At 39.0% G+C, this 15255-nt stretch overlaps 1 pseudogene; it reads right to left on the bottom strand.

Annotated features, from left to right (window-relative positions):
* Nucleotides 1–1180: 1180 nt before the first annotated feature.
* Nucleotides 1181–4818, bottom strand: LOC140934370 (uncharacterized; annotated as a pseudogene).
* Nucleotides 4819–15255: the final 10437 nt, after the last annotated feature.

Below are 15255 nucleotides of genomic sequence, written 5' to 3'. Positions count from 1 at the left end.
TTAAATTACCGAGTTTTGAGATACCATGAACCTCCCACGACTCACGTGTACGCTGATACATACAAATTGACAGTTGTATTAGGTTCCCATAATGCATGAACTTTCGACTAAATATTTTGAGTTTCTCTTTTGGGGCAGTTGTTGTGCAAGCTACTTTCAGTGTCATGGCTTTAGCTAGTCATTGGAGAGGCATGTTATTTTATCCTAATTCTGTTGTTTAAACAAAAGAAAATAGTAACTGACGAAGCTGTCCTTTTCCTCAAGTATCAGAATCGCCAAAGGAAATGGTTATTTAAGAAATAGGACAGATGTACCGTGTTTCTATCGAGTTAAAGTATAAATCTACAAGCGTTCTATCACGAATGCCATAAATGCCGTTCTCTGATTGGCTACGCTACTCACTATCTATTCTGTTGTAGATACTGTAAACAAAATGACGGGTGCTTCTTTTCGTTTTCGTTGTGTCTATGGAGAGGATTTAGATAACGTTTTGATGACTATTAGTTTTAAACTAAAACAATTAGATTATTCGCTCTCGATTTCTATGCGTAATAGTGGAGTCGGGCTGCAACTTCGCCATTTTTCACGCAATAGAAATCTCGAGCTCAAAATGTAACTGTTTAATAAAAACTAAGCACGCGTCTTTTCTTCGAGCTATTTTCTCAAGTCATTTGGGGAAGCATGCCGGTTCATTTATCTTGATATCGTAACCCCAGGCAGACGAAACAGATGTACACAATGTGCACACAATGTTGAATGTACATCCTCAATCTCTCTTTACTTCTTGTTCTATCTACAAAGTGTAATAACTGTGGAGACGGTCCTTTTATTTAGGAATTGAAAGTCAACAGCAACCCAGCAACAGATTGTTGCAGAGACAGGAACAACTGAAATTACCGTACTATTTGAACTACAGGCACAAAATTCTAACAAACCGATAAAAAAGGGCCAACCTCTCCGACTGCATACCTTTTCCACTCATGCTAATTTCGTCTCTTCGACAAGTTTCAATCGCTAATTCTAAAGCAAACAGGAACAATTTCTAATGTTTAGCTCTAATATGAACTACAGCAAAACTTTGCTTCTCCGACTAACGTGTATCAAATGTTCACCGTTCACGATCCGAAAACGGAAATAACAAGCCGGGAAGCATCTTCTGGTGACAGTCTGATACCACTAATCAAACAATGTTGAATCCCCATGCTCCTTTTTCCCGTAGCAAGCTTGTGAACTCTTCAGCTAGTTCGCTGTAGCTACGGTAAGTTCTTGGTAACTCTAACAATGGGCCACAAGTGTGGGCAATTGGTCGCCGCAAATAGCCATCCATTGAGGTAAATGAAACTTCCAGGCGTTTAGGCTGTATATCGCTTCCCGTAGTGAATTTCAGGAAAGTACCCAGAGCAGGAGCGTCCAGAGATCTAATGAACTTTTTGACGTAGTCTAAGCACTGACTCTCGGCTTCATTTACTGGTTGACTCTAGCATTCTAGCAGTCTTCTTTGCTGACGGCACCTTGGCCGAAAAAAAGTCGTCCAGGCCAGTTGGGCTGCTGAACTCTGGGTACTGTTTGAGTTCTGCCAACACTGGAACCCAACATTGAGCTACGTATCTTGGCCTCTGTATCAATTCCTGATGCGCTAATTCTGACAGTATACTGTTAATGTTTCCTTTGGTGGGCAAAGTAAAGGTTTTGTAGTTTCCCAGGAACTCGAGAACATCGTCATCATCACTCTCACAATCGCCTTTTCTGATTTTATCAAAGGTTTCACGTTCCTCGCTAGTGACGTAGAATCGAAAGGAGGATAAGAGGAATTCATCATCAATGCTCTCTTCACCAAACAGGCAGGAAGCAAGAAACGCCTTAGAAAGACTAATGGGGAAGTAATTGATTTCCTTGAAGCCGAAGACTAACACACTTCCTATCGCCGTCCATTCGCTTTTTTGAAAGTCATGACGAATACCTGGAACCTTTTCTCTGTCACCGACCATTGTAGCTGCAAACAACTGTTGCCAGAACGTGGCAATGACATCTCTTGTTACACCCGACCCTACACCCTCTTCAAGCTTTCCTTTTTCATCGATAATTCTGAAAGAAGAAATGCGATCCAACGAATCTTCGTTCTTAAAGATAGTGACATCATATCATGTTTCAAGCGGGAGCGGTGAACACATCATACATCATCCACCTCTGCGAGACAATGAAATATGGCAAATGTAAGGGATCGTCTCTTCCGAGTACGCATTTTCATTGAGACACTGACCACAATAAATTTTAAAGAGAAGCAAAGGAGAGAGAGAATCTGGGTTGGGCGAAGTGGTAAGCTTCAGCTAGCTAGTCTAAAGGTGGCGGATTCAAAGGTCCCGGGTTCAAATCCTGTTTGGAAACCTTTTTTTTTTCTCGAGCTACTAACGGATGGTTTCCGATTATTGGAAAGTTAAAACAGTATGGAGATTTCAATAAATTTATGCGAAGAAAAAAAAATTAAGCGTGACACCCTAGAACATGACTTTTGGTAACGCTTCCGTTGAAAGACAGATCGAATTGCAAATCCACATTTGTTTTATTTGCAACCACTGTTCGGCTACAAATGCGAAAGATCAGTCTATCGCTTTGGCAGCCATTTTGTTTACAACAGTCCCTCCCTCCCGCAAAATACACTGGCCAGCGGAATTATCACAAAAAAGTTTACGATTCAGTGATTCTTCTTTTCCCCAACTAACTGCCCTAAGTCGCTCGAGCTACATTATCACTCGTTAATAACACCATAAACTGTCTTGAAAATATATTTTGGACCCATAAAAGTTTGGTTGGTTTTCTTTTTCGTGATCACGAAAATGAAACTTGTTCTTACAATCATCACTTCCACTACAATTTTTGGGTAATTTTTACAAAATTCTTGAGTGCGGCTCAATAGATTGTTTTGGATGGTTCAGTGACTTCTCATACTTGATAATGTAGATATTTTCATCCGAAGATTTCATTGACATTGATTCAAATTACACGATCAAACATACGAAATGTATGTTAAAAGAAAACTATTAAAAAGCTGCTTTAAAATGCTTGGTATCAAGTCACATTAAAAAAGGACTGTGCTGGGATGTTACCTACGTGAGGAATAGGGAATGAAGAAGGGGTATGAGGAATGGGAAATGAACAGGAAACTGGGAGTTGGGAATAAGAAATTAAAACTTTGGAAATGCAACATTATTAAGATTAATAATAATTATTAATTGTTGTTACTGTGAAAGTTATAAGAGCACGAATACCTAAAGTATTTTTGAAATGTTTATTGTGCTATAACGGATGGGTGTCCACTGTTGAGGATGGAAAAAAATTAGTTTTCTTATTGAAGCGCGAATTTTTTTTCAGGGTTAATTCACTACTACTTGAGTTGTGTATATTACTGTGATGATCAATCATGTCTTCACATCTGTCTTTGTTATACAGGAATTCAGATGAACTGCTATGCCATCCTATATAAGCACTTGTGAACAGGGTTGGGGGGGGGGGTATTTTGACGAACCAATCTAATGAACCGGCCAACAATTGAAACTAGGAAGGGATCATTTTTTGTTAAAGAATAATCGGACTTCCAAAAATTGATGAAAGTGGTTACCATAAATGATCTGATAAACGCCCACTCTCAAATAAAGGCCTTGTACCTAATAAACGCCCTCTCCGTCCCCCCCCCCCCCCGAGGTGTGAAGTTTATATTAGACGCTCCCCTCTAATAAACACCCTGTGTCTAATAGACGCCGCCCTCCCCCAAAGAATCGCCTGAAAAACCAAGGAAAACTTCCATAGAGTACAATCACAAAATTAATTTTTTTTCTTGCTTGCTTGGTTAGCAATGGATTGCGAATTGCATCTTCAACAAGTTTAAAGTACAGATAGCAGCTACAAGCACAACTCTCAGTATTGGATGAGCCCAACCTCCCAAACCCTTTCCAGGACATAACTGACTCGGACACCGAAGAGGCCAACGATGCCAACATGGTTGACCCCGATGACAATGAAGACATCGGTATTGAACTATGAACATCTTTAGCCTTTGCAGTAGGGCAGATTACATAGGTCTTTTACTCACAAATTTTATTTTCCATCTTACTCCGTGAGCAAACTATGAGTCTAGCTTATTTGTTTTGTTGACATGTTACAGTTTAAGTGAAATAAACGCCTGATACCTATTGAACGCCTCCCCCCGCCTCTACAACCCCCGAAATTGAAGACACTTCGGGCATTTATTAGATCATTTACACTAACTTTTGAAATGATATTGAAATGGGGTGCAAATTTATTTGGGAAGGAATAGGGAAAATTGGGGTGTTGATTGTTAGGCAGAACTCACTCGTAAATTTTTGCATATGTTAGTGTCAATATATTCAAGCTATTTTGATCATGGAATCCATCTACAGGCCCAATTTGGATATTTGTATGACTAATAACTTATACTTACCTTGTGGCTGATTTGCAGGTTGCTGCTGCGTTGCAGATCTACAATTAGAAAATAACACACCTTTAACAAGGATCCAAAACTTGAGGTCTCTTATTACTGAAATCTTTCACATTTCTTTAGTAAACACTTCACTGGCTGTAATAATATAACGTGTAATACAGATACCTTTCTTCATCCAGTTCCATAAGTTGCTGGGGCAAAGTTTCAGTAACTGGATCAATGGCCAGCAGTGAAAGACTTTCACAATTTTCATCATGAGTGGCAATTTCATCATGACTAGTACAAGTACCAAAACCTATGAAACTGATCTCTGGGGAGCTTGTGCCCATTAGGAGTGGTTCATCCAAGGTCCTCATGTACATGACCACACCCTCATAGCCAAAGATGCCCTCCTCAGGTGATATAGTAGTTGCGGGGTGGACTTGTTAACTGAAATGTTCTGGGTGTAGATCTAAGGAGCCTAACCAATCGTGGACAGCCACCATCTTTTCCGCTGCTGAAAAGAATCGCGTTACTCTTCCCTGGAAAGGATGTTGTGCCACCATTAACACACGGGGAGAGCCACTTCCTGGTTCAGCAGGAACTCTTGCAGCCTTTATGGACCGCAATTCCTCCAATTTGGAGAGTTCTTCAATTTCTCCCTCCAAAGCTGCTTGCTTTTTTCTATCCAGTTCAAGGCATTTTTGGAACTCTTCATCCTGTTCCTTTCTGAGGTTCCGCCACAATTTTCTTTCATTCTCAAGTTGGGCATGCAATTGATTACGCCAGGCCTTGCCTTTGTTTTGAGGAGTTCTGGATGACTGACTGTTGCTCGTTGAAGGTCCAAACACATTGGTCATGAGCACTTCATCATCAGAATCTTCACAGGGCTGGCATGTAAGATATAGCTGAACTCTTGTCAACTTGTAAGTTTCAAAATATCCTTGAATGGTGAAGCGTTGTTCATGCCCATCACTGTCTCCAAGTTTATTTATAGCTTCTCCTTTAAAATTAGCCAGACCAAAAGTAAAATTAGAAGTTTTTCCTATGAGTGCAACACCTTCTGCGAAAAAGACATCTTTACCCATCTCAATCAACTCTTGTTTTGTTGCATTGAGTGGCACATGTAAAGTGCAGCTGCCACCTCCTCTAGCTTATCGTACTGAGACAAACTTGTTCTTACTCTTGTTGAATAGCATCAGTCCCAATGCAATCCTTCTGGTTTTGGGAGCTTTTGTTGTTGAACTTGTCTCTTCAGATGAACTTGCACTTGGACTTGTACTCAGACGTGTAGACTTTCTCTTTTGCTTATCTTGTTTCCCGTTATCATTTCTTTAACCAATTTGCGCTTTTTGTTTTCTCTCTCTAAACTGTCCTGGGCCCTGTTTTTTTGAGAACACAAGGCTTTCAAAGCATATATGTCCCTCTTTCTTGACAAACCCATCTGTTCCAATACATCCTCTGGGGTACAATCAATTGCAGAGTTGCCATGCAAACAGAATTTCTATCGGCTTTGGTGTGTTGCCTGTAGAAGTATTAGCCTACATGTACCAAGTTGCATGGGTCTCTGCTGCAAATTGGCTGAGAAATTTTTATTTATTAATTTTAAACTTGACAGAATATTGGGTTTAGTGTATGACATCATCAGTCCTGCATTTCACACATTTTAACTTTAATATCTCCAGAAAGAATGCAAATACTTGAAAGCAGTAAATGACATTTTTAATCTTTTGTGGAATTCTCTGTGATACATCTAAAAATTCAAGAAGTAAAAGTTAGATCATAGTACCACTATATAATAGTTTGTAGCGAAAACTGAATTTAAAATTTTTCAATAAAAATTAATGCTATCTAGTGTTGTCATTTTTGCATTGTTGCCTTTTTGTGTTTGGAGAAGACCTTGCCCCCATTACTCAACAGCCAGATAACTTGATCCACTAGATAACTCACTAGCATACCAAATAAGCTGTAAGCTAAACATTGGCAGAGGTTTTCTTAAATCTCCATACTAGCTATGTATAGTGAGTGTATGGTCTTGGTTCCACATGGTAATGCTAAATCTTTCCACTTATTGAAACTGCCTTGCATTATTTTTTATGGAACCCCCTCGGCCTGCCATCCATTGTTCAAACCTATCTGGCCTTTACATGACTGTGACCTGTTTCTGTTCTGCTGGATAGCTAATAATTGCACCACAAACAATTGGCTGTGGGGGAGGTAGGAGGTGCTGCTTTTCAGTTACTGGCAGAGAACTCAAACTGTGCTGACTTTCCACAGCAAGATTAGAGTAACATTGTGTTATGTGTAAGAGTTATTTATCAGCCTTTGCACATGCACTCCTACATCATGCTTTAGTATTGTGTTCTGCTCAATATGAGATAAAATTAAGAAAGACTACATACTTACTTTCTCTACTCTAAACTTCTCTATAACATCTTGCTCGACATTTCTCATTCTCAGCAGACTCAGGACCTACACGTACAAAAAAGGTAAGGTTTGTCAATCATGTGAACATTTTTATATGAATTATTCAACAGATTTAAACAATGTTAAAGGGGGGTGAGTGAAGACTGAGCAACAAGAAATACAGAATGATACATTATCTCTCCCTGTCTAAAAAAATATATATATATATTAAAACAAAACAACAAAACAGGGTCACCAAGCCCTATCTGTTGTGTACATATGTGTGAGTTCTATAGGTATGAGGCAACTTCAGTCTTGGATACAAAAGGCCTCATATTGTTGTTTGCCCAGAACGTCAATAATGACGTGCGGTCTAGATCTAGAATGGCCACAGGGACTTAGCAAAGAAACGTTGATTCTTTTTTTCAGTCAACTGGGTAGCATTCATCTCAAAGGCTGTTCTAGTACCCCATTTTAGTTGCAAGGACAAATTAAAAAGGAGGCCTAAAAAGGCTTCAAATCTGTAATAAACGATTCGATGCATTGTTTGCTTCGCTGAACACTGACGATTGAAGCTAAATGTGAAGCGACTTGGGTGCGAGGCGACCATAACCTCGACCGTGTCTAACTAATTTTTCAGCAACATTTTGAAATTAACGCTAAGCTTGAGTACTTAATAATGCTTCTAATCCAGGCCTATATTCATGATCCCAACGATAGTCGAAAAACAAATACTTAATAGCTTGAGAACCAATAAGCTCAAAAAACAACAAAGAGACAAGAACTTACTTCCACCACATCGTCGTCTGCCATTTTTTTTTACAAACAGTTACGCATGCGCAAAAGGCGCTCACCGCACATGAACTGCAGATAGCAAGTAAGTTGCGATCGCAGGTTAGTAAGTTGTAATTGCAAGTTAGTGAGTTGCGATGGATAAATCGATGTGTCCCTTATGAGCCACCGTACACATCAGCTGTTTTTTTATACTTAGCTGATCGATTTTTGCAGTATAAATAAAGTATTTGTTGTTATTATTACTTCGAAAAATTTATTATTGTATCACGAGAAAGAAAAATAGGTCTTTTTGTTTGGCCTCAATTTACAAACAGAATGAAACGAGAAGTGGATGGTATCTGTGACTTTGCGCCGTTTATTATGAGGCGTCTCCGAGAGTACAATTAATATGAGTACTCCCTTTTCGTATAAAAAAGCTTCACGTCAGTGGGCCGCCCACCTTCAAACCGGGGCATTAAAATACTTTTTTCAGACTTCATAGTCTTTTGGTGGATGTTTTGTCTTTGTTTGCTTTGCAGTTTTCATCTTTCTTGGCAATTGCGTGACAAGACCTTTTTAGGTGAACTTTAGGAAATCCTTTGCGTGACGGAGAAATTTGGTCAAAATTCGACACGAATTAATTGGCTGACATGACTTTGTAGTCTGTGGATAATATTGCATAGGTATTTTTCCTTCTCTCGCCTGGGAAATAAACTAGTACAGCCAAAAGCTTGCACTTTAGTTTCCATTTAGCAATGGTGTGAATTTGATTAGCTGAGTCAACAAGAGATAGGATCGGGTAGATGTATATTTAGACTCTACGTACTGTTTTGTCCAGAGCCTGGTGTCTGATATTCCTTATTCAAACTAAGCTGAAAGACCTATATCTGTTTTTGTTTTCATCGAAAAAACGAGAAAAACAAGACAAAGTCTGCAAGTTTTCAGAAATTTGTTCGGCGCGTTTGTTTATGGTTTCCAGATGTTGACATGTTATAAGTTTGTGATTTTGGGGATTTTGAGAGTGCTGGAACTTAGCGCTAATTGAAAGCCCGCAGAAAAAAATTACATCATATTTTAGTACCTCATTTTCTCTCTTGAGAATTCTTGGTTTCAAGTGATTCGGTGTTTTACCAGGCAATGAAACTTTCTTTTGAAAAAAGACACCAAAGGTAGAATTTTGGGCAAGGGAATTTCGGTCATACTGACGGCCCCCTAAATAATCAGAAATGAGATTGTGTAAAATCTCCGACTTAAATCCCAGTTGAAAAGTTGCTGCGCGATAGAAACAGGATCAATCTCCGGGAGGATTAAATGCGATCTCAAAACCTTCTTCATGATACTATCTGTCGCTGAAATGCTATTTGAATCTCCATTTCCTATAAACAAATGGGAAAGTACGGTATAATTTTGGTAAAACTATTTCGCAATGTTTCACCGTGTCAAATGCTTTGCTGAAAATGTTTTGTGAAATGCAACTAAAAGACAAAGAACAAACTAGGAAAAAACATGCTATCAGACCCTCAGATTCTAGAAAAAATGTTTCTCCAATTAATTGGACTGTTAACTCATTCACCATAGTAAGCATTTAAATATTCAAGTAAAGTCTTATTCGCAATCATGTGAGAGTTAGGACCTTGCCTGAAGTGAGCACGAAAAATCATCAATTGCTAGTTGCCTCTAATCTGAATAAAGAGAGGACTAAGTATTCCTATACATTGTATAATCTATATTTCTTTCAATTAATCATTGCACATGAAGAGGTTCACTTAGCGTTCAGGTTCAAGGAACAAAACTGAGTGCAAATTTTGATCAAATAAGTTAGCACAAACCCTGCTTTTGATACACAGTTGATACATGTCTTTATTGGGAATCGGATTTCTTAAGCTTTGTCCCTCGCTAAACAGAGGTCCTTCGAAAAAATCGTAACGCTGATATGTTTCAACAAACTGCCGAGAGGGACCACTGGCTCTACGGCACTCTTGGATGACATATTTCCACTCGTCAATGTTTCCTTGCAGATCTAAACCGACGAGATCACTGGCACCTCTTAACTCAGCTTCTGCAACTCGAAATACGAGTACTGTGGAGCACGGACCTCTGTTGCGGGCCCACTTTGCATTTAAAGCATCTTTGAAGTCATTGCTAAGTTAAAAAACCGCGCTATCACTGAAATCTTTGTAACGCTCCCCCTTCCGCAGGATGATACCGTTTTCTGTTATGTTTTTGGCGCTTTCGTGCGATGTAGCATGAAAAAAAATTTCGTAATTGACATCTGATGGTGACAAAGGAATGCTGAGATATAGCGAGAGGAACAGTTCAGGCCTTCTCTAGAAACGTTTTTTATTTTCAATGCTTTCTCCTGTTTACCTTTAAGAGAAAGAGTGAACCATTCATCTATTATTTCCTTGATGCAGGGAAAAAGGCTGCAAATATTTGCCCGCAGAAACCACGAAAGATAGCAGAGCAATGCATACGTTAACAAGTTCTCGATTCTAACTCGTGATAACCATTTTAGACTTTCTAGAGGTACCTCAACTAGTGGTAGATAATCTTGAGAATGAAAATTCTTCAGCCACATACACCCTAAGTTGGCTGAACACAGTTTTGAGGGCGGTCAACAGTACCACATGTTTTCTCGTAGGTACTTCCTATATGATTATTATAGTGTACCGCGATATATTTCCCCTCTTCCTAACTTCCTTACTCTCTCACTCCGTAAGGCGGGTAGGAGAGAACCCTGGGATTGTAAATATGCTTCTTTGACCAGGACTCTGCCATTTGCTGGTGGTGACAACTACCCACAGTCAATCCTATAGTAAAAAGCCCTGATCTACAGTTAGGTAAGTCGAGGTAAGGTTACTGGTTAGTCGGGTACGTAATCTTAGGAAAGAGTCGTGTTTCAACCGCCTGCCTTAAATAGGCTACTGGCATTTTATGTACATGAAGATTTTGTTTTGACTTCAAAATTTAAATCTAAAACGGTATATGTTTGTGTTATGCAAAAGACCAAAAATTCATCTTGTGTTGCACGGCTGGAATTCAGCCACTATTCAGTAGCGGCTGGGAGGTTATTTCTGTCTCCTATGATTGCTATTGTTATGTAATATGAACAATCAATGACTTATAAGTGCTAGATTCAAAGGGACCCGTGAAATACATCAGATAATTATTAAATACGGGAATGATTGTCCTAGTTATGTACACAGTTAAAGTGCTCGCCACGAGAAGACTGAAAATGGACGTTTCTCCTTAAGTCAAAAAGTTCAACTCTGATTATCACTCCCTTACCATTATTATGTTGATTCCAAAAATTGGTTATGCTTAAGGAAGAACGAAGGCTTGTTTTTAAACTGGTTACAGTTAACCTGTCAAAGCTCAGCTAGTTTGGGAGAACCGTCGACAATTAAGATAGTCCTCCGTAACCTTTGTTTGCAATTTTTAGGCCAGTTGACGAATGTTTTTGTCAGACAAAATAAAACTTAAACCGTTATTCATCCTGGATCTGAACAATTGTTACACTGATGTTACTGCTGAAAACCGAGTTTTTGCAACAACGGTGTAATCACCGATGGAAGTATGGCCTCTTCTGTTTTGACTCAAAGCAGGGCATCATTATTTTCTAAGAATCCTAGCCGCGTGGGGGTTAGTGGTAATCAATTTGAAGGAAAATTTAAGAATAATAAAAAACGTTGTGGTTTATAGGGGTTAAGTTACAAGAACTTTTATTTTCGATAATAAAAGTATTACCTCTTGAATTATTGAGGAAATCATCGTCTAGGATTATTCAACTGTCCACAACAGTGACTTCTCAAGAGTAACCAGCAAAGTTTGACAACTTATGACTGAAACACAGTAGGAGCCAAAAGGTAACAATTTGATGAAAAGGGATTTGTTAAGTGAAAAGGAGCCAATGAAAGAGCGACAACTTGTTCATGCCAAAACGATTACCAAATAGTCACCAGTATAGATTATTGTAACACAGACGTCCTTTGTCTGTTGAAATTTATGACCGAAGCAGAAGTTGGAAGAGAAAAGCTCCCCTGTGGATGAACAATTTTTGTTTAGTTTTGCGTCTTAGTCGCGATACATTTCTCCTGAGGGTCAACTTTTTTATACAAGAGTTGTAAAACAAAAGTCCGCAAAAGGGATAAATCTCTGTTAGGTAAGTATCTGCTTCGTTTTAAGTTATATATCAAATACGAGAAGGGTTCCATTTACTGCTCAGAGACTTTAGGGTGACCGAAAAATAGGCGCAGTGGAAAAGAAAAGAGGCACAGTCAAGTTCTATATTCCTCGTGATATAAGGATATCTGTTAAAGTACCTTATCAGGCTGTTTTCAAATGATTGAAAAAGTCTTGAACAGACTGAAGCATAAGTTCGCAAAATATTATATTAGTTAGCCTGTAAACTTCTTATACGGCGGAATATATTATTGGTAGTCTTTACACTAGAGCCGAAATAAGCTAAGAAATATTTCGAGAGAAGTAAATTTTACTGCGCTTTTCACAAACATGCGAACTCTAAAGTTCAAAAGACGCCTTCACAATTGCGTTTTTCGCTGCCGTCAATCATAATTACGATCGCAAGCAACGAACCTTGAAACACAGAAACACACAAAACAGATCAAAATCCACCAATCACAAATCACAAACCATGACCTTTTGAACCCGTTTAAGTATAGTTTTGTTTCCTAAGAGGTCCGTTAAGATGATTGACGGCAGCGAAAAACGCAATCGTTGGTTGGCTTTTGAACTTCAGAATTCGCATGTTTGTGTAAAACGCAGTAATTACTTCAAGTAAAATAAAGCTTCACACAACCGAATCTTTTTACTTCAGGTTAACATAAGGCTATTTTCCCACGCAGCATAATTAAGATTGATTGACATGTTTCGCCTTTCTCAAAGCTCAAGAAACCGTAGGTAACCGCAAGTCAGCTAAGTCAGTCATAAGGATGGTTTTCAAGTCGCTTGAAACTTTCTTGAATCGTTTCAACTTTCCGACTTTAATGAGATGTAAAGTAAAGTTACTTGAGATTTTACTTAGGCCTCCACAATTTTTGGTTAAGTAAAACTTAGCTGCTCTTAAGTCTTACTTAACAGCCTAGTGTAAAGACAACCATTATCTAAAATAAATTCACACAAGTGTTAATTACATTATTGAATGAGGACTATTTCTCCACGGACTATTATATGTAAAACTGATAAAATTATTGCTTATTAAATTGATTCTTCTTTCATCCACGTGACATCCGCTGTAGGTGTATTGTAAATATGTTTCTTTGACCAGGGCTCTGCTATTTGCTGGTGATGACAATTACCCACAGTCAATCCTATAGTAAAAAGCCCTGATCTGCAGTTAGGTAAGTCAAGGTAAGGCTACTGGTTAGTCGGGTACGTAATATTGATCTTGGCGAAGGGGGTTATTTCAACCGCCTGCTTTAGGTCTTGCACGTTTCAAGTACATAAAGATTTGTTTTTGACTTCAAAACTTAAGTTTAGAACTGTATGTGTTTGTGCTATGCAGACGATTTAAAACCGTACAGTTTCGTTGCCGGCGAAAGCATGTTTAATAAAGAGAACAAGAAAGACAATTAAGGTGCGGCGGTTTGGTCACGGCTGGAATTCAGCTAGTATTCAGTGGTGGCTTGGAGAATATTGCTGTTTTTACCGGTCGATAAGTTGGTTATGCTTTAAAAAAGCGAGAGCCAATTTTATGGGTGTAATACTTCGTGCTCCAGTGAAGATTTTTTAAACGTTGAACGGCGGAAAATGCACATGAGGTCACAGGCATTTTCCGCTTGAAAACGTCGATATTAGTCGGTTGACTCATACCGATTTAATGGTCAAAATAATGGTAGTCTTTGCACTAGAGCCTAAATAAGCTAAGAAATATTTCCAGACAAATAAATTTCAAATTCTTCAAGTAAAAGAAAGCTTCACACACAACCCATCTTTTTTACTTCAGGTTTACTTAACCCATTTTCCCACGCAACATAATTAAGATTGATTGACATGCTTCGCCTTTCTCAAAGCTTAGAAACCGCAAGTTCGCTAAGTCGGTTTTAAGGATGGTTTTCAAGTCACTTGAAACTTTCTTGAATCGTTTAAAGTTTCCGACTTCAATGAGATGCAAAGGAAAGTTACTTGCGATTTTACTTAGGCCTTCAGACACGCATTTTTGGTTAAGTGAAACTTAGCAGCTCTTAAGTCTTACTTAACAGCCTAGTGTAAAGACAACCAATGTCGCTGTAAAATTCATACAGGTTAGAATTTTTGAACAGCACCTGAAGACGAGCAAAACGTGTCTGCCAGTCAGTGAGGAAACAAACTTCTTGGTAAGAAGAAGTTTTGCTACTCACTTCGCTATGGCTCATAAGCAATTATCGGATTTTTTTTCCAAAAGCAATGGCATAGTCCTAAGCAAACATACATTTGCTTGTCTTTCGATTTTGTTTGTTTAAAAAAGAAAACGTACGGTCAATTGCTTTTGTTTCAGTTCACTTTGTAGTACGTGAGCTATTTCCAAATGATTTTCGCCTATGTTCATGTACGCTTGTGTTGCATTCATATTTGCAAGTCCAATATCGCGGGCACGAAGTTACTTTCTTATACTTTTAATAGACAATCGATTTCCTTGAATACTATTTAACACGTGTATTACGTGAGCCTGACTGTTCCAATGCATCTTGTTCATAGGGCGTTTTAGGCTCTGTTCACACTGTACGGGATAGCTCTGCTTCGGCACGAAATCCATACCTAGTGGGGCTTCTGCCGGGGGGGGGGTACTCCCTATAATGGCCTATAAGGGGAGGTTTGGCCCGAAAGGAGTACCTTTTTCTGGCCTCAGGTATTTGAAAGGGTAGGGATTTTACTCGTTGAAGTATACGGAAGGGTAGGAAAATATGTTATTTTGGTCTGTTAAAGGGCCTGAAGGGCTAACAGATGAATTTTATGGCTTTATAAAGTCGAGAAAACGTTCTATTTTTTTGACTGACTGCTGTTTAAACGACAGAGAATTTACAGCAGTTAAAAGGGATGCAAAGTTCTAAACAACGTATTTGAAAGGGATTCCATTTGTCAATAGAAGGTATACCTAAGGGATACCTTTTCCGCTGATCTCGAAAGTGAAGCGTGACATACCAGATAAGTGCTGCCACTCTTTGGGTTTTCGGATCGTAACGGAAGTGAATTAAGTATTAGCGAGGATTGGAATCCACTGAAGCAGAAGAAAATGTGTGGGATTTAGTTCAGCAAATCCGCTCGGCAACCGCTCCTGCTCGTTGTTCGATTTGTGTGAACGACTTTTTCCAGTTCTGTGCCGTTGCTTTTCGTGACGGCACATATTTTTCATACGAAGGACAGCATTGCTAACTTTAGGTTAATTAATTATAGTAATATTACTCGTGTTCTTTCGGTTGAGACGCTTTCTTCTCATTTGATTTAGAACAAAAATTTTTTCTTCCATGCACTTCAGTCCCACAAAAAGTTGCCAGGAATCATTAGGGACCTTAAGCATCGACAACGAATCGGACGAAGACGACGCTTCGCAGCCGAGGCAGACTGGCGCAAAGGTTTCGTTTTCGGCGGGGAAAACGAAGTTTAAGCAGTGCAGCTTCCCAGACAGACGACGACTTTTTCTT

The sequence above is a fragment of the Porites lutea genome, chromosome 4, assembly GCF_958299795.1.
Source record: "Porites lutea chromosome 4, jaPorLute2.1, whole genome shotgun sequence".
Taxonomy (NCBI): domain Eukaryota; kingdom Metazoa; phylum Cnidaria; class Anthozoa; order Scleractinia; family Poritidae; genus Porites; species Porites lutea.
The sequence above is the reverse complement of the archived record's forward strand: the minus strand, read 5'-3'. Positions and strand labels throughout refer to the sequence as shown.